A 25,138-nucleotide genomic window follows, 5' to 3' on the forward strand; every position below is an offset into this window, starting at 1 on the left:
GATGCCTGTCATCTCGACTGCTAATGATACGAGGCTGTTGGGATCCAGCACAGCGTTCCGTATTACCCTCCTGAACCCACCGATTCCATATTCTGCTAACAGTCATTGGATCTCGACCAACGCGAGCAGCAATGTCGCGGTACGATAAACCGCAATCGCGATAGGCTACAATTCGACCTTTATCAAAGTCGGAAACGTGATGGTACGCATTTCTCCTCCTCACACGAGGCATCACAACAACGTTTCACCAGGCAACGCCGGTCAACTGCTGTTTGTGTATGAGAAATCGGTTGGAAACTTTCTTCATGTCAGCACGTTGTATGTGTCACCACCGGTGTCAACCTTGTGTGAATGTTCTGAAAAGCTAATCATTTGCATATCACAGCATCTTCTTCCTGTCGGTTAAATTTCACGTCTGTAGCATGTCATCTTCGTGGTGTAGCAATTTTAATGGCCAGTAGTGTATTTCCCATCGCATCTTCACTTAATTCCCCTCCTCTTTCTATAACGTTGTATTCCAGTTTGCTTCCCTTACACAGGGTGTCTGTCGTAAGAGACGTCAGGCACATTTTCTCTGGTGTTTCAGAAGATTTTTGCAATTTCCTGTTTGCATTCCTTAGCTGGAGTCAGCCCAAACGAACAGTACTCATCGCGTATTTCATGGGACGCCCAGTGTCGACGGAAAGCGTCGGCTTGTTTCTCGTTACAAAAGGAGAAAAAAATTAAATGAACTTTACTTGCTCATTCGATAGAGCGGTCCCAGATTAGTCTAGAGCGATAATTTTTTAATCGGTATGTATTAACAGGCACAGTGTAACACGAACAACAACGAGTACTCCAGCAGCGACAGCATTGCTCTGTAGCCCGCTGACTGCTACAGCTAAGCATGCAGCGCTGCTGAGTCTCTGTTTGCTGTACATTCTTCGTGTTTTACTGTCCCGCTTAATACATATCGACAAAATAAATATCGCACTAGACTAATCTGGGACCGCTCTAGCGAATGAGCAAGTAAAATTTCGCTTTAAAAATTATTTTAGTTGTAATGGGAAACAAACCGACGCTTTCTGTTGGCACCAGACGTCGCATGAAAGACGTGACGTTCAGTAGTTGTTGGGGCTGACACAGTGCAAAAACGAAATTTCAAATATCTGCCGAAACGCAACAGATAATGTGTCTGATGTTTCTCAGGAGAGACTCCCGGTATTGATTTCTATATACAGTCCTTCTATATACATTGTATATGCGTTCCATTCCATATTCATTCCTAGCGAAAAACAAACAAAACTAAATACATTTATACATAGAAATTTAAGTCTAGTGTGCGATGCTTCCACTAATTTCATTGTTTTTCAGTTACTTTGCTGAAAATTCACGTTTTTATGGAGAAAATACATATTCTGGCGGCACACGAAGAATATACAGCAAACAGAGAGTCAGCAGCGCTGCATGCTTAGCTGTAGCAGTCAGCGGGCTACAGAGCAATGCTATCGCTGCTGGAGTACTCGTTATTGTTAGTGTTGTACTGTGCCTGTTAATACATATCGATTAAAAAATTATCGCTCGGCTTCCCCCGTAGGAAGTTCGAGGACCCCTCGAGCATTGGTGTGTGTTTTGTCCTTAGCGTAAGTTAGTTTAAGTTAGATTAAGTCGTGTGTAAGCCTAGTGAGCGATGAACTCAGCAGTTTGGTCCCATAGGAATTTACGACAAATTTTCAAATTCCATATTCCGGTCTATAATTTAAAATGTACAATGTTTATAAAAAATCTAATATTATGTCCGGATAGAAATTCATGAGTCCTATCCATGGACACTTAGTTTACAGCAAATGGCTATCATTTTTATGATATATTCCCCAGATCCCGATCTCGAACAGCCTTGAAAACTTTCTTCACATCGTCATCCGTTTCCGAGATACAGAGGTTCAAAGTTACTCTACTTGCACACGTAAAACAAGCATTTAAAACCCGGCCTGAATAAGTAGTTTATAACGTGATATAGCACGGAAAATTATGCTGTAAAATGTCAGAAGGGTTCTAGGACCTCCGTGTTGTTGTAGTACTGAAGCACATGCAAAATTTTTGTGCACACCAAATGTGGTCTGATATGTAAAATTATATAGTTTTGCTTTATTTCAGTTTCACATAATCAAACTACCAAAATTTTACTGACCCATACAAAAGTTCTTTTCATATGAATGACATGCCTTGCTGTAGCAGGGAAAAAAGAAAACCAGTGGAAAAGTACACCTGTCGAGCACAAATAAAGCGAATATGCTCCCTCTTATTAAAAGAACCTGACAGAAAAGTGGGGTACCTGCTGCCTCACTCTACCTTTCTCAGCACCTTTAAAAATTCTCCCAAAAATTCTGGCACGCGAACGTATTCGCACTTCTTTGTGGTGAGAGAGGGAAGGACAGAGTGGCTGTAGGAAAGAGATGGGAAAGTAATAAATACTAGCAGGTATTAGACAGCAGTTATGGTATAGAAACAGCGAAGGATACAATGGCAGTGTGAGAGAAAGAGAGGGACACAGTGTCAGTGGAACATAGTTGACAGTGGTAGGCCGGCCGCGGTGGTCTCGCGGTTCTAGGTGCGCAGTCCGGAACCGTGCGACTGCTACGGTCGCAGGTTCGAATCCTGCCTCGGGCATGGACGTGTGTGATGTCCTTAGGTTAGTTAGGTTTAAGTAGATCTAAGTTCTAGGGGACTTATGACCACAGCAGTTGAGTCCCATAGTGCTCAGAGCCATTTGAACCATTTTTTTTTTGACAGTGGTAGGAAAGGAGTAAAGGAGACAGTGCCAGTGGGAGAGAAATGCAGAGATGGAAAAAGTGAAAGTGGGTGGAGAGAGAGTGATAATGAGAGACAGAGTCTATGGCGGTGGCAACGAAGAAGAGAGAGATAGTGATAGTGAGAAGAGACAGGAGCAGTGGAATGAATGAGATAGTTGCAGAAAGAGAGAGCAATGTGGAGACAGTGACAGTGAGAGAAGACAGTATTTGTAGGACGGAACGAAGGACAGTGACAGTTAGAGAGACACAAAGAGATAATGACAATGAGTTGGCTTGAATTAATGAGTGAGAATGGGCAAGTGGGAGTGGATGAGCGACAAACAGTGATGGATTAGTGGGACTGAGCGAGTTACAGTTAGAAAGGAGCTTGTGGGAGTAAGAAGTGAGTTGCGTGTTAAACGGAGCGCGAATATGTTCACATGTCAAAATTTTTGTGAAAATATTTCATAGATGCTGGGAAAGATAGAAAGAGACATCTGATACCCTACTTATCAGTCAGAGTCTTTTAATTAACAGAAGCATATTCGTCTTTTCTGTGCTCCGATAGGAGTACTTTTCCACTGGTCATTTGTATTCTGTTTTAGCCTTCGTGCCGGACATGGTGGCCGAGGGGTTCTAGGCGCTTCAGTCCGGAACCGTGCGACTGCTACGGTCGCAGATTCGAATCCTGCCTCGGGCATGGATATGTGTGATGTCCTTAGGTTACTTAGGTTTAAGTAGTTCTAGGGGACTGATGACCTCAGATGTTAAATCCCATAGTGCTCAGAGCCATTTGAACCATTTTTTAGCCTTCGTGGCTGGAGAGCTTCCCTTGTGCATGGTGGACTCAGTTGGTCACATCTAAAAGTATTATTTTATTATACTTGCAGGGGCCATCTCTAACGATTTCGTCATCGACAGGTTTATGAAGTCCTTACGCACGATTTAGAGTTTTCACACCCAGTATCGATCTATCATATTATTAAGCAACTCTGACAAGTGCAAAGCCATTGTATTGAATCTATGAGTGATGGTAGGGGTGACTGCTTCACTACGCAGAGTTTAATAGGAAAATTTATATGACCACTTCAGAACTTTAGAACAGAAAAAAACAGTCTTGGTTGCCCAAGATACGTTTATTTAATCTTAGCATGTGACGCGTTTCGTCTGTTCTGGGCATCATCGGACAATCTGGGGAAACTACAAACTGGTGTCAAAATAAATTTATGCATGTGAAGATTACGTAAATCTATCTTGTACTAAACAGACTGCTTTTTCTGTTGTAAAGTTCTATTATGGTTGCTGTACCAGTGCCACTGCGGTAGTTACGCAATGGAGGGATTTTAACTTCAGAACTTTTTATTCATCAGAAGCTATTGCATCAAAGTTGGTTGCTTCCCAGGGACAGACCGATGGTAATATCGGAGCGACAAAAAGCTTACTCTCCTAAACCTCTTTGTGCTTGATCAATCATTCACAACGCTAAATGCTGACATGAAAAATAATTTGCCTGGAACCGCCAGTACTCCCGCTGGATTTCACAAAATATTCTGGCATATTCTAGACAGTAACCTGCAGTGAGTTACATTGCCCGACAAAAAGAGCGATGCATCCAAGGAGGAGGAGGACTCATGGAACTTCGTGAGTTGTGAGAGTATTTGATGCTACTGCAATTATTACAAAGGCGAGTCAAATTTAAAAAGAATTTGGCAATATGAGCCCACTTATCAGTATAACGTAGCAATCCCTTTGGCCTGAAAGCATGCACTGATTCGGTTAGGACGCAACCATAAAGCGAACGTACACTCTCCTGAGGCAAGCGCACCCACAACTGTTGTAACTGGTTCTTCATGTTCTGTTTACTGCCCTGAGATGGAATTGACGTCAAAACTGGTCCCACACAGGCTCTATTGGAGATTGATCTGAGGATCTTGTTGGTCACGGGAGTACCTTAACAACGCGGAGACATATGAATGGTGGGCTCCATGTGGTTCCCAAGTCGTGCAGCGACCGTAAACCATAAAATTACCAAATATGAAGCAACCAGTCGCAAAACCATGTATTATTTATTCACTTTTGCAAATCGATTTCAACTGATTAACAGCCATCATCGGTGCTTTCAACCAATATGTGCCATGAGTTGAAATCGATTTGCAAAAGTGAATAAATAAAACATTATTTTGCGACTGGTTGCTGCATATTTGGTAACACGGAGACAGTTCATAGAGAAACGTTTCATGTATGGACGAGAATTATCCTGCTGAAAAATCGCACTAAGATACTGTTACGTGAGAGGTAACATATGAGGAACCAGAAAGTCCGTGGCGTGCAGCTGTGCAGTCGGATTTCCTTCAGTTACTACCAGCCGTGACCTGAAGTCATGCCCGAGGCTCCCCACACCATGGCACCACGAGTAAAACCTCTTTGCCTCTCCAAAACACTGGAAGAGGACGCTGACACAAAAAAATGGCTCTGAGCACTATGGGACTCAACTGCTGTGGTCATAAGTCCCCGAGAACTTAGAACTACTTAAACCTAACTAACCTAAGGACAGCACACAACACCCAGCCATCACGAGGCAGAGAAAATCCCTGACCCCGCACGGGAATCGAACCCGGGAACCCGGGCGTGGGAAGCGAGAACGCTACCGCACGACCACGAGATGCGGGCGACGCTGACACACTCGCCGAAGGTGATCACATGGGGTAGTACAGAACTGCGATTCATCACTGAACAGAACGCGACACTATTCATCAGCAGTCCACGTTTCCACTCCACCGCGGCCATTTGTGTTGTGTTGTTAATGGCAGCCTACGATTGGGCCGGTAATTCCCCTGTCTGGCTGCTGGTAGTCCCCGACTAATGGTGCAGCATGCTACAGAACGTTGGAGGGAGTCAATTACGTGTTCTCACATGACAGGCGCAGATTTGAAGAGGCTACAATGCCCTTGGTGCACAATACTGCGATTCTCCTTTGTGGTGGTCAGACGTGTTCCATAGGAACCTTGCCGACGAGTATGCCTGTCCTCACATTCCCAGTCCAATATCCAGCCACCGTCACATCCGGATGTCCTCGATATCTGTATATTTCACAATTCTGTCAGCCGGTCAAATGTAGACCCAAAATGATGCCGATTGCAAACTCTGGTATGTGAAGATAACGTTGTGCCGCACAAGTACGTAACATCTCCGTGCTCTTCACAGTAACAACTCAACATCTGATGCTGTTCAAGCCCCTTGTTTGCCCAAACATACCTGTCGACGGAGTGCAGCTGTACGAAGTTAAATTGATATCCGACCATATCGTCTGGGTGATTCACTTTTTATGTCAGCCAGTGTATTTACGAGAATTAACTTAACAGACGGCCTTCGCGGAAAGGATAATAGTGCTGATGCCTGACATACTGAAAACCTGATCACTCAAGAATTATCGACATATAAAGTACTAATTGCTGAAATTAAATTTTCAACCCTGACAATTAACAGCCGACTTACTGGAATCACCAGACACATTCTCGACATAAACCAAGCCAGTGTAGTATCAGGCGTCTGCTGATTGCAACCTTGTGCACGTGGCTGTCGAAATATACACTACCGTAAGTTTCACTTTCGTGTACTTCAAACGAATATTTAGCACAATTGAGCACAACTGTTCTACAGAGATCGTAAGGGCTTTCAGCCGGAATTAATTGCTCGCACGGATAACAGTCGTCATCCACATGATTTTCCTGCTCTATTTTGTTTGACTGGGCTGGACTGAGTTCGCGCCATTTTCAGTATCTTTCCGTTGGCTTCAACCATCACTGGTTTTCGGCTACGCTGATTTGCATTGTTTATAAGACATTACTATAGCTTGGAGATCACCGGTCCTCTGTGTGAGCACTACTGCTACAATCTGAAATAAAGTAAGTGTATGTTACTTTACTGGTTTCGTAGATTCAATCCAACTTTCATATCAGTAATTTTAGGCGTATCAAAATGGCTCTGAGCACTATGGGACTCAACTGCTGAGGTCATTAGTCGCGTATCAAAACTAATTGCTGTTAATTTGCTTTTTACCTAGAATACTTACCAACGAAAAGTAAGTATTCCCTATACTTATAGTTTGAGGAATAAATGTCAGCCGGCCGAAGTGGCCGTGCGGTTCTAGGCGCGTCAGTCTGGAACCGCGCGACCGCTACGGTCGCAGGTTCGAATCCTGCCTCGGGCATGGATGTGTGTGATGTCCTTAGGTTAGTTACGTTTAACTAGTTCTAAGTTCTAGGGGACTAATGACCTCAGAAGTTGAGTCCCATAGTGCTCAGTGCCATTTGAACCATTTGAACAATAAATGTCAAAGGTGCAAAAAGAAACTTAGGACAGAGTTCAGCAGAGACCTTGATGTATGGCTGGAATGGTTTCAAGAGCTAAGTGATGCAGATTCTGACAGTGATACTGCTGACTCAGGAAACGAGGACTGGGCATGAAAGTGGTCATGATTCAGGAACAACAAAAAGCGTCAGAGAATGATGGATATAAATCACAGGAGGAAGTAATTGATAGGTACGTGTATCTTTTAGGAAAAAATGGAATAGCTAAATGATGGAAAAGTAAATATCCTACAGATGTTAGAACAAGATCTTTTAATACTATTTCGCGTTTACCTGGACCCAAAAATGAATCTCGTATAACAAAGACAGAAATAGATATTACGAAGTTGTTTTTGATGAAACTATAATACCAGTTATTGCAAAATGTACTAATATTTACATCAGTGAAGTTCGTGGTAACTTTTCTAGTGAAAGAGTGCTCAAGAAACATATGTTACAGAGATCAGAGCTTTCTTTCATTGGTTTGTGATATCTGTACGGATCAAAGTTGTCGGATAATTCAAAGGGATACTTATGCATAAGTCAAAACCGATTCAAGTTGCACTTGAGATATCTGAGGTTTGATAGTACCCTTCACAGATGTGTTCACAGAGAGATTTGGCTGCTGTCAGGGAATACTGGAGCTATTTACGAACAACTGTCAAAAAGATTTACCACCTAGCGTATACCCTACTGTGCTTGTGTATTACGTGTATTATATTTATATTTAAATAAAATAGTCCTAAAATGAATCATATACACCGTTCAAACTATCCAGATACGCCGTTTATGTTGTGGATGACACCTGTCATCCGTGCGAGTGACAGTGTCAGGATATATCGCAAGAGTAATGGAGGGTTAATATTATACGTAATAGCATTATGGGAACACGTACTAGCATTAGGGTCAATAACACTTTGACCATACATGTACACATATATGAAGCTCTGCGACAGGAACGTCTTCATTATATCCAATCATTACAGAGCCAGTCCTGAGAAACTTGACCAACGTGCTGCTGGGCTTCATCTTTCGAGGGATAATTAACCATAAACGACTATGCAAACGAGATCAGTAGCACCATTACCAAGGAGGACGATGTTGCCGTCCCGGAGCAAATTATCCAGGAGTATACGCATGGCTGTGGCGCGGTTTAGCAGGAATAAACTGGCCATCTCAACGATCGGTCGGAATCTAAAGGAACCTTGGCTGCAGAGGATGGACGTGTGAAAGCAGCTGGGGATGTGGATTACTGAGGATCCCGTGTGTCCCACCAACTAAAAGAACTAGGCCTGATTCATTCGAGTGGACCTAAAAGCATAAAATGTAAGAGCCGTCCCTCACGGGCGGAAGGGTCACATCATTCATAATTACGTTTACATCAGAAACCAACGCGTTGCTGCATTCTCCCCGCTAACCAAACAATCCGCAAATAATTCATTGGCAGAAGGAGAATGATACACACAGAAAAAAATATTTTCAACGAACCATTTTCCAAGTTAAATAAATCACACATTTTCGACCACAGTTGCGTAATAATCTCCGTACTGCCACCATTTCCCGTAACTGCTGCACCTTTAAGCAACAATGGACTCGTATTGTATGGTTCCACTGTACACTGTTCAAGAGTTTCGTAAAGTGCTATAAAAATGGAAGATATGATATCCAAGCAAGTTTTTCAGTTTCTGCGCCCTCAGGATATGATCCCATCCACCATTTTTGTGTCTTCTATTCATAAATTTAAATATGTAAACTATTATGATTCAGAAGCCAGTTACACAGGAGAGGGAGCGATTCTTTGTTCGAAACCATATGTATATAAGCAGAATAATGGAACTGCCCTCGCTGCACACAATACTCTGTAAATATCCTACAAGGAAATGGACTCACATATTGGAGAAAATGCGTTTTGTATCACTTCCGTTGGAGGTTCGGTCAGCTTGACAACAAGTCGTCACGGACGCCGTCCTTATACAAGAAAAACGGTTCGAAACTCAAATGACATAATCTCCAGATTATGACAAGTGTACTGTAACATTATTAGCACAATGTTTCTCCTGCATCAAGCAATGTAATGTCCGAAACTGGAAATGGAAAGACTAGCGTTAATTACTAGATCCGCGACGCATATCATATCCTTAAACTACTTTCTTATCCCGGTGTGGTGGTTCTGCTAAACATCTAAACAGAAATCCTACTCATGTTCGATATACCGTTTCACGCTTTAGATTCTAACTGCGGCTAAACCAGTAACGGCAACACATTTCAGTTATTTTCAAAACAATATCTGAAATTTTGTAGCTTTGGAGACGTTTGTCTGCACAAAAAAATTGATTTCTTGAACAAAGGTAAATCTTACAGTAATTCCAGTAGAAACGGGCAACCACTATCATTTAATTCTGTTACTCTGCTTATTTACTTTATTTGTGGAGTTGCGGTTTTATTTTGGGATGAAGTACCATTTTTTCTGTACCAGCCTGGACAGAATTCAAGAGTAATGTTCATCTGGCTCAAGATGGAGTGGCAGCCAGAATTTGATTTGTTTTTGTTCTGTGGATTTAATTGTGTAGTATAAGCGAGGACGAACTTGGCGAGAGAAATACGTTGGAAAAAAGCGCAATGGATTGCGCTGAAGAAGCTGACACAACTCCTGAGGAATGAAATACTGTGAAGGATGGAAAGAAGACACAAAAAAGCTATCCACAGCGTTGACTCGATGATGAAGCACAGTAATATGTATGTTGTTCATAAACTACAGAAACCTCAGGTACAATGGACTTACTAACGTCGTTGCTGGAGAGCTGAGCGACAACATGCAGCATTTTCTGGAGGACCCCAGTTTCAGTGTGTGCTAAGAAAATAGCCGTATATGTGTTAGAAACTTCCATGAAGGTTCCACCCCAGCAGAGTACATCGTTCAGTGGCGTAGCGAACGAACCCCTAATGCGATTGGTTGGGGCGCTATAAGACACAATAGATGACCTCAGTTCCCCCATACTGAAAGAAACTTATCTTATCCGGAAGTGATTCGGATTCCCCGCCAAACTGCAGCTTCGATAGGGAGTCTGAGATAATGTGGCTGGCAAGTAGACACAGTTCCTTGCCGCTCCGCAAACGGCGTAAACCGAAAGTATAATGAGCACTCTTTAGTGGGGCTTTGCGCTTAAATACAAACGTGCGCACAGTACTGTCACGTTGCTGTTATCAGCTGAAACATTCAGACCGCGCCATTTGATTCACTGTTCGATTACTGCTTATGTTACCCTTATCTCTCTTTCGGTACTCACTCTGCACTGATCTTGTACACTTCCGATGACTTTGCCGTGTTTTGCATTCTGTTTCTAGTCAGCCGTTCACCACACGAACTTAGCCGTTATCGGCGATTTGGAACGGCCACTTGTTCCACCGGTCGCTACGTCACTGTGTCTCGAGTGATACTGAACTTCTGCCATCTACGCCGAGTATGATAGTAAACCATGAACAGAAATCGCTACATCAGGTTAGTTTTGGAGCCCAAGCTACCGCCCTTTCTTCAGGAATTCCATGCCCCGTAATGCGAACAATAGGTGCCATACCTTACCTGACCATCATGACTGCCTGACATATCATCCAGCTCACATCTTTACGGTATGATCAGTCACAAAATAGTTCTTCACACTCCTTCAGCACCTGAGTTTGACTCTCTGTGAACTTACAAATAAACTACACGGAGAGAGGCTCCCAAGAAATATATCTAGGTCCTCTCTCATTCCAAGTTACAATGTTTAGAGGCGCTGGTGGTAGAGGGACAAAGTGAGAGCTACCCCACGTTGCATTGTTGCCACATCTATTCAAGATGGCAGAACCAAGATGGTGGCCATAGATGTGGCAACGTAGCAATGATTTTATGGCGGGAAGTTCAAATTTTGGCGGGGAAACAGGTCAATTGTGCTACTTCCACTAACATAATCCTCTCCCATCTCCCCTTCTCGCCCCTCCCCCATCTGTAAAAGTCCAGTCACTCAGTCTTAGGAAGCGCAAGAGGCAAGACATTCATCCAAGCTGACGCGCAGCCTCTTCCCATGGGCCTAGAGACCTATGCAGGTAACGTGCCTGCATACAGCATGGCAAGGGAGAGCGATGGCTCACAGCACGGTCACGAGGTAGCAGTTAAGCACTTCCTGCCAAGTTGGAAGTACCTGTGGCCTCCTCCCTTCCTATCCCTGGCGCGCAGATACCCTTTCTACATCTACATCCATACTCCGCAAGCCACCTGACGGTGTGTGGCGGAGGGTACCTTGAGTACCTCTAACGGTTCTCCCTTCTATTCCAGTCTCGTATTGTTCGTGGAAAGATGGATTGTCGGTATGCCTCTGTGTTGGCTCTAATCTCTCTGATTTTATCCTCATGGTCTCTTCGCGAGATATACGTAGGAGGGAGCAATATACTGCTTGACTCCTCGGTGAAGGTATGTTCTCGAAACTTCAACAAAAGCCTGTACCGGGCTACTGAGCGTCTCTCCTGCAGAGTCTTCCGCTGGAGTTTATTTATCATCTCCGTAATGCTTTCGCGATTACTAAATGATCCTGTAACGAAGCGCGCTGCTCTCTGTTGGATCTTCTCTATCTCTTCTATCAACCCCATCTGGTACGGATCCCACACCGGTGAGCAGTATTCAAGCAGTGGGCAAACAAGTGTACTGTAACCTACTTCCTTTGTTTTCGGGTTCCCTTTGTTGCTGAACAGGAACTGCTTCAGCAGTTATTACATCTGGTGTTGAGTCACATACATAACTTAAAGATATCACAGGAACTAAATATATCACCTCACATAGAGAGACAGAGAGCTTTGCAGATGACATGAGAATATTTAAACAATTACATGTTTTATTCCGAGGGATACCGCCACTCCCACACTTGAACACGTAATATAAAAAGATAATGACACAGTTGTGAAACCATCCCAGAGACACTTTGCACTCTTTTGTGGGAAATACACTTGTCTTCAAGCACAAGCTGCTTCAGGAATTACTAAATCCAACTGAATATGCCTCTAAATGCACTTCAAAAAATATCGATGCACAGTAGTTTGCTTCAATTTGGCGATGTATACCGGCACACTTGAACACAGACTCTAAAAACAGATTGCTGCACACTTGTGAAACTGACCCTGAGATGCTTCGCGTACTTTTGTGGGAAATACATTTGGCTTTGAGCATGAGCTGCTTCAGGAGTTACTAAATCCTATTGAATACGTCTGTAAATCCACACACACACAAAAAAGAAAAGATGGTTGCACAGCAGTTTACCTCAATTTTCCGAAGTATACCGCCACACTTAAAAATGGGCTAAAAAAAAAAAGACTGCAGCGAAACCTCTGTCTTCCTCCACAACTCTGTAATATTTTCGTGCATAAACAAATTAGGTAAAGTGTTTGACGTCGCAATAGATTTGTAGATGTTGCTTTAAACATTTTGTTTCAAATACACTCACACAAAAAAAACATTGCACTGTCCTCCAGGTGCACGTAGAACGGAAATACATCAAGGCAAAATACACTCAAAAAAATACATCGCCAAAATAAATGGGTGCAAATACACGGCATCAAAACTCTGAAGGCGGTCCTACAAATTATTGTTAAATATACTATCACAGTAGTCTGCTACACGAGGCATGGTCATAATAGGGAACTAACTAAGTCACAGCATATCCGCCCATAGCTGTAGCTCACCAAAGAGTGTGGTGCAGACCTGAAGCCGGGGATTTTCTGGATCGGTCCATGAGTGCGCAAAAACCATGGCCTGCACCAACGTGTCCCGCGTGCTCCGGCCAGCATTCAACTGCAGTTGGGGTATTTTTCCAGTCCTAACGGCTTGTTTGAAGGCACTGCCAGAGAGAGAGTGAGATAAAACTTTCTGAGACCTATAGATGCTGTGGTGTTATCGACTTTCTGAAAGTGTGAGTGGAATTAGTTTCATATTTGCTGCTGCTCGAGTCAGGGACGTTATTTTCCCCACTTCTCGAAGCACTGTCTAAGCACAGATGGGAAAATCGGAACAATTCGAGCACTGTCCTACAAACGAGAAAAAAAAATGGCTGGTAGTTTCGGTTAATTTTCGATGTCCTACTGCTGCTGTTCTGGATATGCTCTAAAGCCACAATGGCAGATGAGGGACAGCATCCCGCCAGAGATGGGTGGTCTGCTTGAACTTGTCTCTGAACACTTGAACAAAGAAGACATCACGTTACTCTCAGAACTTTCCATAGATATCTTTCCACTGTCTTGTTCGAAGCAGTCTGAAAAGGTTCCTATGCCCTGCGACAAGGATATCTTGTGAATGAATGGAGCATTGTGATTGGCTCTTACTGAATTTACCCACCAAACTGCTGCAGCTGCCGGTGTGGGAGCACTGTCCGCCATATTTTTCTGCAGACGAGACTTTCAGCGGCTAAATAATTTTTTTGCAGATGGAAGACAAGATACAGCAACGATGTTGCACTGACAGTTAAAACCTGCAAAAGTCGTCTACAGATCATTAAATACGGAGACTACCGCTAAAGACATTTCCTCAATTACACTGGTCTACTACTGCCGAGGAAAGCTTCAATATTTCAGCGTAAAACCGAACTGTTGCACAAACGCTGGGCTGTTTCCCCTCTGCACAATTGCGTCACTGTTTCTAACCTCAACATGCTTGCTTTCTACACCTATCTCCAGATTATGGGATCACAAGAACATATGTATTTTCACTTGGTTAGCCAGAACATCATAACATTTACGTAATCAAGCACATAACAATCGGTCACATATACTGTATATTTGATCACTATACTTACAATTTATTTATTTATTTATCGTATCCAAGACATCACCATTTTACAAAAAAAGTATATTACAATGCAAGAGAAGCAGTTATAATACAATAATTTTATAAGGTAAATTAACTACAATAATATAGAAAAGTATGTAACATATAATGATAAGCGCTAAGGATGCGAAACAGAGCGATTTTCATATCCCACGTGAAGCCCAATACACTGCAGCTTGAATAGCCTTGTCATTTGCTTCAAATAGGTCTTGAGTCGAATACGGGTTGTTTAGTTTCCTGCAGACCAGTAGGTGTTGTGGGTCTTGCTGTTCTCCACACTCGCAGGGCTCGTCTGCACTGATGTAGCCCCATTTTTCCAAGTTTGCTCTGCATCTTGATACGCCTGTTCGTAGTCTATTCAGGGCTTTCCAGGTCGTATATGGGAGTTCAGAGCCAGCTGTGGGTTCTTCCCTGGGGCTATTCCCTGGTCTTCCTGGGTCCACATTGTACCACAGCTCTTCTCTTCGTGCTCTAGGCGATAAAAGAGTTGCTTCAGTTGTTCGTAGGAAACTCTTCCTTGATTTAAGTCGGCGAGGGCGGAGGCATCCTGTCACGATGCGTCCAGTCTCATTCAATGCTATATTTACTTGTTCAGCGTGGGTGGAATTTTGCCAAACGGGTGCCGAGTACTCCGCAGTGGAGAAACATAAAGCTAAAGCTGACGTGCTGAGAACTGTAGGTTGCGCTCCCCATCTGCTATTTGTTAGCTTGCGGATGATGTTGTTCCTGGCACTCACTTTCGTCTTTGTGGCCAAACAGTGTTCCTTGTAGGTGAGAGCACGGTCAAGTTTAATCCCAAGATATTTTGGTGTGTCGCAGTGAGATAGATGTTGTCCCAGCTTATGTTGAGTTTCCTCCTTGCTTCCTTATTACGTAGGTGAAAAGCACAGACCTGGGTTTTTGCTGGGTTTGGCTTGAGGTGGTTATTATCATAATAGTCACCCAGCTTTTCAATCGCTAAAGTTAATTTACTTTCTACCTCTTCAAAGGTTTTTCCCTGGGTGGCAACGACTGTATCGTCTGCATAGATGAAGGAGCGAGCGTCCATGCTGATCGGTTGGTCATTGGTATAAATATCATACAGCATTGGGGCGAGGACGCTACCTTGAGGTAGGCCGTTTTTCTGGGTCCGCCATCGGCTCTTCTTCGACTGCAGCGTGACAAAATACCGTCTATTCTGCAACAGGCACTGGATGAATTGCGCCAGTCGGTAGTCTTTTGTGGTGTTATATATTTTTGATATTAACTTACTGTGGTTTATGGTGTCGTAAGCTGCTGTAAGGTCGATAAAGGCTGCACCTGTAATTTGTTTCCGCTCATATCCATCTTCTATGTACTGTGTAAGGTTGAGGATTTGTCCACAGCATGACCTTCCTGTGCGGAATCCTGCTTGCTCTTTAATTATATTCTTGTCTACATGTTCTGAGATGCGGTAAAGGATCATTCTTTCTAAGACTTTATAGAGCTGACAAAGCAGGGAGATAGGCCGAAAATTTTTAGGGTCTGTGGGGTTTTTCCCAGGTTTTGGTATAGCTACTATATTTGCCTTCCGCCAAGTCTTGGGGATTTTCATTTCAAGAACACATTTGTTCATCATATCTAGTAACCACCGTCTGGTAACAGGTCGGAACATTTTTATTTGTTCTGGGCGTAGATCATCTAGGCCAGCGGCTTTATTAATTTTCATTATGGAGATGGAATCTTCTAATTCTTTCAGAGTAAATGGGGTGCCTAGGTGGTCTTTTTCTTGAGTGCCTCTCTGTAGTTTCTTTCTTGGGTGCTTCCTGTTGGTTTTACCATTAAGTAGAAGTTGATTTGCTATTTGATTTGGTGTGACCTTATACAAATTTTGTGTATTAGATGAGGGGTCATTATTGATGTTTTTAAGAAGTTGCCAGGCCTTTCGGCTATTCTGTTTCATGTCTAGGTTTGTGATTAGATTACACCATTTCACTGTTCTTGAGGCTGATATGGCCTGGAGGAGTTCTTCTCCCACCATAGTTGTTTCCTCTGAAAGAGGGTTTTCCTCGAAGAGCTGTTGGTAATGTTCCAGAAGAACCTTTGAGTTTCCGTCAAGTCCAGGGATATAACTAGTTCTGCAGCCTCGGGGGATATTTCTTCGGGAGACAGTTTTAACTAATTCAATGAAAGTGTCATATTTTTCCGTGCTAGCATCAAGGTTCTGCACCTCTTTGTCAAGTTCTTCAGAGAATTTGTCCCATAGGGCACGTTTAAAATTAAAACGTCTTTGGAAATGGGATATTGCTGGTTTAACAACTGCTTCAACCAGACATAATATAGCTCGGTGCTGTGTATGTGGGAGGGGTTCTCCCACATCCTTCCTGGTTTGATGTGCTACGTTTTCGCTGACAAAGATGTTATCTGGATTGTATCCACGGTTCCACCTGCTGCTGTTGAAGGAATATGGAAGTTTGGGGTCGTGTATTAGTTTAAGGCCAGTTGAGTCTGCCCAGGTTTCTAGGTCGTCCCCACTTTTGTCTGTGTGACTGTACCCCCAGGCTGATCCATAACAGTTGAAGTCGCCCATTACTATTTTCGTTGGTTGTGAGTTGAAGTTGGTTGGCTCACTGAATCTGAACTCCCTGCTCGGTGGCTTATATATAGACGTCACAGTGCAGGACTGTAACTCTACAGTCAAGATTTCGATGTCTTCTTGAGATGTCAGTTCTGCAGATATAATACCTAAGCCCATTTTGGCGAAGATTGCGCTGCCATATTGCTCGTGTGGTCTTTCAATTACTAATTTCATTCCGTGGATCTTTGGTCTTCTATTTGTGGGGCCAATGTGGGTCTCTTGGATTAGTAAGAGATCACAGTTGTGAGTTTTACATGCTACAGCAAGTAGCACTTCTTTCTCATAAGAGAGCCCTTAAATGTTTATGGACATTACATTTAGCGCTGGCTTTGATAAAAGCCTTTTTGTGGTGTCTTGGTGTTGAAAGGATTGGCCGTTAGGCACAGGCCTAACGTTGCCCAGGGTACGCCCGATCGTTGTCATGATCTTCGGGGAGGCTCCTTTCGTGTACCCCATACTTACAATTAAATGTTACGATTGCTGGCTCCGTTGAACGACATTCGACAATGAGGGAAGTATTGGAAATACACCATGTTGACGGCTTTGGCTCTGGAAATGGAAATATCTCTACCATACTCTTCCCTTTGCTATCACAGTATTCCACGTCAATCCATATCTATACAGAAAATCATTAAAGATTTTTATTACAAGCTGACGCACCTGGAGAAAGAACCTAGAAAGTTAATGGCGAGAGAAGACATTGATGGAGCCTGGTAGGACGCTAAAAGGATGAGGTACTTTCATGGTTCTTAGAAACGGCATGTTGGGAGTTCAAAGCAATTGCTGGCGAGCCCATCCCTCAGTAAATATTGCCGGACAGGCCCACAGCCATACAGGGCAGACAGAGCAGCCCCTTGTTGAGACAGATATCCAGGAGAGCAATGCCGCTATACCTGCATTGGCGCCAGTCAAAGGCTGGCCTAGGGGTGACGGACTGAAGGGACGCTTCTACACAGTGGAGTCATAATCTGGGCATTGTGTGCACAGCCATGCATAATAAAAATTTACAAGTTTTCATATTCGCCGATACTGCAAATAGGCGTGTGACCCACTTCATTCGGCCGCCTCGGTTGTATAAGAAACTCCAGTGTCTGAGACACGTTTAGAGATAGAATCTTTATTACACCTCATAGCTAGGACTAACAAGCTCCAAGGCACAGGCGATTTAAATAAAAATCTTTAAGATTGTATCTGTTCACTGGTTGCCATGGGAAGTGACGCGACTTTGGAGAAAAACATCTTCCCCCTCTGCGAAAACTTTAAAAAAGCCAGTAATTGACGGTTTTCTCTTTTTCCTGAGATGCAGGTTTCTTAACTCTTGCCCTTGTTCGACAGGAGTTTGTGCTGTCGTGTGAGGGGAGAATTAGTGCTTCTAGAGCCCTATGATTGACTCAAGATGGCGAGAAGGCGGTGTCGTTCGTACACTTTGTGGGAAAACGGATTTTTTTTCTGTAGAGGTGTGAGGCTCTTGGGTGCTGGACTTTGGTCTGGTAAGAGGACTTCTGGTCGATGCTCTGGCATGTGTGGTTGGTGCTTGGGACCTGTCCTGAGTCTCACTTCACTTGCGAGTAGCATAGACTGGGGAGCTTGCGGTACCGACAGTGTGACTTCAAACGTCTTGGACTACTCGTTTGCCTAGGCCACACATACTCGTTTCTGGTTTACCAGTCTTGACGTTTGGTATCCTTGTACGCTCTGTTGCATAAGTGAGCCAAATTGGTCCTGGGTACGACCAGCGAACGGGTGTGTCACACACTGAAATCTACCGTGATTTTCGGGCTCTGGTAGAAAGTAAATTGCGATCCACATGCCTGATCGCTAGACAGTGAGATTTTTAAGTTTCTTTCGTGGACGCGATCGATTCGCAGGTGCCACCTCACGTCTCGCCTCCGCCGCACACATCTCGGAAGCTGCAAGTTACATCGCTGCACGAAGCCAACAGGGTAACGTACTGCCGCTCCTGCCTTGTCAGAGTGTACAGATCTCAATCGCCACCTGCTCTCAGCTGCACTTACATTGAGAAACTTCTGTCGATTATCAATCAAAGTCTGCCCAACTTCATCAGATCAGTTCAGATTGCTTTATACACATTTTTAGGACCAGAGTACTTGACTCACTTCTGCCATCCAGGATCCTTGTCCACTGCGGTTTTAAACAGTTAGTTGTTTACGGTATACAATAAAAAGTTGTTTAGTATAATTTATGTCTGTCTTTGTTTTGGGAAAATAAATGTTGTTAGTAAAATAAATTTTGAATACATTCTCAATCATTTTTATATAGTCGAAACAGCGTTTCTTTTCAGTGTGTGATAAGTTTTCTTGCGAGTGGTACCACTGTGTCTTAGAAAGAGATGAGTAATCGTCTTACAAACCGCCAGATGTTGAAAAGCACAACCATGTTACCATCACAAGCGGTCTTAGTTCTACAGGTGCATACAAGTATCCATGTTAAAAGCTATACTGGCATTATAAATCGAGGCATGGCATTACCTCTGAATGAAGTGTTTTTTTCCAGACAAATACCATGACACTGAACATAGACGGCGATCGCCGGAGTTTATACGAGGGCAGTTCAATAAGTAATGCAACACATTTTTTTTCTCGGCCAATTTTGGTTGAAAAAACCGGAAATTTCTTGTGGAATATTTTCAAACATTCCCGCTTCGTCTCGTATAGTTTCATTGATTTCCGACAGGTGGCAGCGCTGTACGGAGCTGTTAAAATGGCGTCTGTAACGGATGTGCGTTGCAAACAACGGGCAGTGATCGAGTTTCTTTTGGCGGAAAACCAGGGCATCTCAGATATTCATAGGCGCTTGCAGAATGTCTACGGTGATCTGGCAGTGGACAAAAGCACGGTGAGTCGTTGGGCAAAGCGTGTGTCCTCATCGCCGCAAGGTCAAGCAAGACTGTCTGATCTCCCGCGTGCGGGCCGGCCGTGCACAGCTGTGACTCCTGCAATGGCGGAGCGTGCGAACACACTCGTTCGAGATGATCGACGGATCACCATCAAACAACTCAGTGCTCAACTTGACATCTCTGTTGGTAGTGCTGTCACAATTGTTCACCAGTTGGGATATTCATAGGTTTGTTCCCGCTGGGTCCCTCGTTGTCTAACTGAACACCATAAAGGGCAAAGGAGAACCATCTGTGCGGAATTGCTTGCTCGTCATGTGGCTGAGGGTGACAATTTCTTGTCAAAGATTGTTACAGGCGATGAAACATGGGTTCATCACTTCGAACCTGAAACAAAACGGCAATCAATGGAGTGGCGCCACACCCACTCCCCTACCAAGAAAAAGTTTAAAGCCATACCCTCAGCCGGTAAAGTCATGGATACAGTCTTCTGGGACGCTGAAGGGGTTATTCTGTTCGATGTCCTTCCCCATGGTCAAACGATCAGCTCTGAAGTGTATTGTGCTACTCTTCAGAAATTGAAGAAACGATTTCAGCGTGTTCGTAGGCACAAAAATCAGAACGAACTTCTCCTTCTTCATGACAACGCAAGACCTCACACAAGTCTTCGCACCCGAGAGGAGCTCACAAAACTTCAGTGGACTGTTCTTCCTCATGCACCCTACAGCCCCGACCTCGCACCGTCGGATTTCCATATGTTTGGCCCAATGAAGGACGCAATCCGTGGGACGCACTACGCGGATGATGAAGAAGTTATTGATGCAGTACGACGTTGGCTCCGACATCGACCAGTGGAATGGTACCGTGCAGGCATACAGGCCCTCATTTCAAGGTGGCGTAAGGCCGTAGCATTGAATGGAGATTACGTTGAAAAATAGTGTTGTGTAGCTAAAGGATTGGGGAATAACCTGGTGTATTTCAATGCTGAATAAAACAACCCCTGTTTCAGAAAAAAAATGTGTTGCATTACTTATTGAACTGCACTCGTAGTATAAGACCAACAGTGCGGTTACACAATGCTGACGGTGCAACCTTGTAATAAAATTACCGAATTTAGAAGTTGATTCAGCTAAGAAACGTGGTATGAAACCGGTATTTGCAACTCCCTCACGCCGCCGCTGTTGGATATTTGTCCAGTATTTGAAAAACACATTCTGTCTCGATGCCATGTCAGAGGTTCAGTGATATATCGACTGGGTTATAGGCGATGGTTGATTGAGAAGGATCACAATTAGTACTAGGTGTGCTGATTGAGGTCGTAAGAAATGTACACTAGCTTTTCAGATCTCTAGTGCTACGCTATCCTCTAGAAATGCTGTCTGGAATTTGGAATCAAGTCTCTCCATTCAAGCACATACCTGCGTTGGATCCTATGGAGAAGTCCTATAATGATTTCAGCAACTAGGGAACAATAATTCTGGCACTCTCATATCTCCAAACGAGTCACCTTTCTCGAGCCTATCGGTTACAGTAAAATTCCTACGTTGTTTTAAGAAGTCCCTATGCATCTTGCAACTGCTGCCATTTCTGCAGCTTTCCAATTTAAGTCGGAACTGAGGAGAAGTCGTAGAAAGCTATATCTACCACCTACTGCAACCTGTGTAGAAACAGAGTGACATGAGTTAGTGGGACAGGACTGTGTTTTGACCATTCGATGGAAACGGGAACATATTGTTGTAGCTCCACCAACTGTGCATGTTGTGTACGGTCAGCGCCAAACGAAGCCCGCTCCTGCAACACTAGATACTATAAAAGACAGTACGGGAACTGGGAGAAGGACGAGGATTTTGCTACTGCATTGTGGAGCGTCCCAACACTACATACAGATACTACAGTCACAAGCAGATCTGCGTCCCACAGGGCCCATACATCTCTATCAGCCCAACTTTGTTATTCTGTACCATCCAACAGAGAAAAATTACGAACTATAAAAGCTCCACTAACTTCATCCGACAGAGAACTCGATAACATTTTCACCACGTCTCTCTCCTTGCATATATCGAAAATAAATACCGTCTGCGTGCCGGCATCAAGCACATGTGACGATCCTATTAAATATATAGCTGTTGATCCATTGCATGGACCAGTGCAAAGGTGCATCGCCTGTACTGTAGGAAGATGACCATATACCACAAACTATACTATAAGTCGAAGATACCCTCCCTGTGACCCTGTATCGTTGTTTCAAACATTGTTTTTTCTGCTGTAACACGTCTTGTACACTGCCATACATTTTATTTATTCCGCCACGACTTCGAGGTCTGCATCAGGTTCTAAACTGACATTAACACGTTCTGATCCATTGCATCTCACAGAAAACTAGACCTTGCACGGTATAAGTAATTTTGTTACTGCTGCTACCATAACACACCACACACACTGGAGGATTTTAAATAAAAGACAGCTATAATTTAAGGAAACTGGAAGAGTTTGTCGGCGTTGTGGAGAGTTTCCAAACTGCTGTCCAAAGGTGACTGACGACCTCTAAATTTAAACTCATATGTCACAGTGACGGAATAGCTGCTGGCTCTGCATTCCATTTCGACTGTTTCCTCATTTGTACTGATGCATGCGATCACCATTTCGGTGTTAGCCATCCCCAGAAGGTGTTGCCCCTCCACCAAAACTCTTTCTCCAACTCGAACAACTGATGTCAGTCAATCATTATGGGGTAACCAACAGTGTACCAGTGAGTGGATGGGATGGAAAAAGACGTCGTCGATGTACTCAAAAATAAGCATCACAATTGATAGTGCGAACTATTTTAACAATTTTACGGTAATTTCACTTTGCTATTATCATTGTAAATGTAGATAAATGACTGTGTAGTACGTCCAGTCATTGTTAATTCTCGAACATATACATCATCAGAGTATACCAGACAGCGATCTACATATTTCTAATGGCTCGAGCATAGTGCATAATTTACGATCTATCTCTATGTGGATGGGAGCCACAGAGCATTCTCACAGTCTTAGGATAAAATTAGAGACTGAAAGCCCCCCTCGCACTGTCTTTGACCAGCCTGCCCTACACGCTACAGTCTGGAACCGCGCGAGCGCTACGGTCGCAGGTTCGAATCCTGCCTCGGGCAAGGATGTGTGTGATGTCCTTAGATTAGTTAAGTTTAAGTTGTTCTAAGTTCTAGGGGACTGATGACCTCAGAAGTTAATGCCGATAGTGCTCAGAGCCAGTTGAACCATTTGAACCTGCCCTACAGCATCGTTACCGATTTAATCTGCAGCCGACCAGAAGTTGACCGCTACATTCCACTTCTTGTGAATGAATGGATCTTGCCGAATATTCGCCCATCCAAGTGCTCAAATTTCTCCAGATGCGCCTATGTCGAGGAGGTTAGCACTCCTTATCGATGTATAGTAACAGATTTGAAAGTGTTGTGACGTAATAGCGGACGGTTAAGAAGAACAAGAAAAGAGTGATTTTTATGCATGTTGGAGCTCCAGATGGATGGAGTTCCAAGCATTTTATATAAATCAGTTACGCTATAAATTTTAAAGTATGTTTCTAGTGTCTGGGATCACTACCAGGAGGGTACTGGTAAGAGAGAGCATAAACACATGCACTCCTAGGGCTACACGGTTCTGCACTTAAAACAGGCTTTAATATTAGATAGCTTGAGTTTCTGACTTATCAGTCGTGTGGAATGCAGCACTGTTAATATTCCATCGTAAGTAATATATTTCAAGCACATGACATACATGCTTCTTGCAGGATTCTCTACGATAAACTATGGTAACAAACTGTAAAACGAAAGAAAATTACTTCCTTAAAACAGTTGCTCCGTGTGATACATGCAAAATATACAAGTCATGCTGCCACTAACTCTGTAAACACCACATCTGTCAAGCAGATGCATACATGGGGATTGCGGTGTCTTACAAGCACCTATCGCTAACTTAAAATCATCTTAGTTATGAAATTGAAGTCTCGATTTTACACCCAAGATACTACGGGGGGTGGGGGGGGGGGGGTGGAGTACATCACATAAATCTTCGTTCGGTTAGAGGAATGTCGGAGACTGCTGTCTTTGATGCTTTCCTGGAAAAAACAGCGAACCATCTGCCTCTAAACGTACATGCATCTGCGTTAAAGGATAACAGAGAGTGGACAGGGTGATCGATGGAGATGGAGCTGTAACGAGGTACGATTTAATGGCAGACTTATGATACATTCTAGAGAGGGAGATGTTGGTGCAGGTCATTTGACCACTTTTTCCACTGTTCTGTCAGGATGCATCAGTTGTGTCACAGCCTGTTTTCGACTTGGATCAACGTGTTCTCTATGTGATTTGAAGTATTGTCTACTTACGATCGTTAACAGCAAATCTCTCGGTCATCAGAGGACTTCCATCTCATGTGTGATGAAACGTGACACATTCCTCTAAACCAGTGAAGATTTATACGATGCACTCTAGCCCCGTGTCGTATTTTGGGTATAAAATCGAGACTTCAGTTTCATAACTAAGTTAGCGATAGGTGTTTGTGAGACACTTAAATACCTGTGTATGCATCTACTTGACAGATGTGGTGTTTACAGAGATAGTGGCGGCATGACTTGTAATTTTACATGTAGAAAGCTGCTGCTATGCGTTTATCTGTTACTGACGATCATTTTATATAGGACTGATAGTATAATTTCTGAACCGTGATCGGGTGTGAACAGTGGACACTACACATCTCAGGAAAGCTATATTTTGCATGTATCACACAGAGCCACTGTTTTGAGGAAGTCCTTCTTTTCTTGTTTTACAGTTTGTTAGCATAGTTTATCGTAGAGAAACCTGCAAGAAGGATGTATGTCATGCGCTGGAAATATATTTCTTACATTGGAATATTAACAGTGCTGGTAGGTCGTAAACTCAAGCTATCTAACATTATAGCCTATTTAATGTGCAGAACCGTGTAGCCTTAGGAGTGCGTGTGTTTATACACTCTCTTACCAATACCCTCCTGGTACTGATCCCAGGCAACAGAACCATACTTTAAAATTGATAGCATAGTTGATTTACGTAAAATGATTGAAAATCCATCCATCTGGAGCTCCAACATGCATAAAAATCACCCCTTTCTTTTCTTGTTCTTCTTAACTGTCTGCTATTACATCACAAAACTTTCAAATCGGTTACTATACATCGATAAGGAGTGCTAACCTCCTCGACATGGGTGCATCTGGAGAAATATTGTGTACTTGGATGGGCGAGGACTCGGCAAGCTTCATTCATTCACGAGACGTGGAATGTAGCCGTCTGTTACTGGTCGGCTGCAGATTAAATCGGTAATGGTGCTGCAGGGTAGGTTGGGCGCTCATGAAACGAAGACATGACTCGTCTTCATGTTTCGAGCGCCCAAGGTCATTTACCCACCGGGGCCCCCAGGGTCAGCATGGCGGCGGTCCCTGTCCCGCTGAGATAATTTGTCCTTTTAGGACAATTATCTGAGCAAGCACCCACCCCAGCAAAAGGTTGGCACGTGTAAAAGTTTTCTTTTTCGAGCGTCATGCAGTGCCCCCTTTTTGTTGAATATGTATATAAATGCAGAATCTTCTATGTTTTATTCAGTCAGCACAATGTCATGGTTAAATCAGTATTTAAGCGCAGGATCACATAGTTCAATTCAGTACGACAGAGGAACTTTATATCCA

This window comes from Schistocerca nitens, chromosome 3, assembly GCF_023898315.1.
Source record: "Schistocerca nitens isolate TAMUIC-IGC-003100 chromosome 3, iqSchNite1.1, whole genome shotgun sequence".
Taxonomy (NCBI): domain Eukaryota; kingdom Metazoa; phylum Arthropoda; class Insecta; order Orthoptera; family Acrididae; genus Schistocerca; species Schistocerca nitens.